Below are 806 nucleotides of genomic sequence, written 5' to 3'. Positions count from 1 at the left end.
ACTGTGTATGCTTGTTGGTCTAAACTGGCGTAACAGGCATCGAATTAAACACGTTTGCCCGTGTCTTTTGCGATTCAGAAGGGAATCGTCGGATATATTGACATTAACAAATACTTGACACAGTTCCTGCCGACATTGTCCATTTGAAAGTCTTCTATCCCGATGTTTGGGCGCTCTATTATCCGGTTAGATTCCGATCGTAGTTTTCTGACCGGCGCGTATCTTGGTACTTTATTTAAAATCACTGAATTTCAACATAAAGATATATCTAGTACATGTTAGATTCCATCTGCAGTCTGGTAAAAGAGCCGAACAACCTAGTCACTGCCAGTTATATAAAAGCCTTGAACGTGTTGAAAGTTATGAACCGAACCAAGGGAACCGAAGTTGAATGCGGTCACCGTGCATTCGCAGTCCAAACACACACCAAGGCACACTGTCATCATCACGAACTCCTCATCCAACTGTACTTAAGAAGTATCGACAGCACTGTTCGTAATTCACCGTCAAGTTGAGCGTGAGGCAGTTAACTTAATGTTATGATAGCGCATCATTAACATGATAATTTCTACTTTCGTTAATATTGTCTGTTTATGCTGGCTGTCTGTAGTCGTACAAAATCGGTCGAGATGTGTGACCTATCTTGTTAGACCCCTTAAGCGTTTTAGTAATAGAATTTCAGCACTTCCATTTTGCTATAGACCTCTACTTGCTTTTGTTAAGAGTTAAATCTAGGGTGATACTCCATTAGGAGTGTTCCCAACTTTAATGTCATTAATGGTCATAATAACATATATATATATATG

Source organism: Priapulus caudatus, unplaced genomic scaffold (genome assembly GCF_000485595.1).
Source record: "Priapulus caudatus unplaced genomic scaffold, Priapulus_caudatus-5.0.1 Scaffold117, whole genome shotgun sequence".
NCBI classification, from domain to species: domain Eukaryota; kingdom Metazoa; phylum Priapulida; class Priapulimorpha; order Priapulimorphida; family Priapulidae; genus Priapulus; species Priapulus caudatus.
This window is presented reverse-complemented; position numbering follows the sequence as displayed.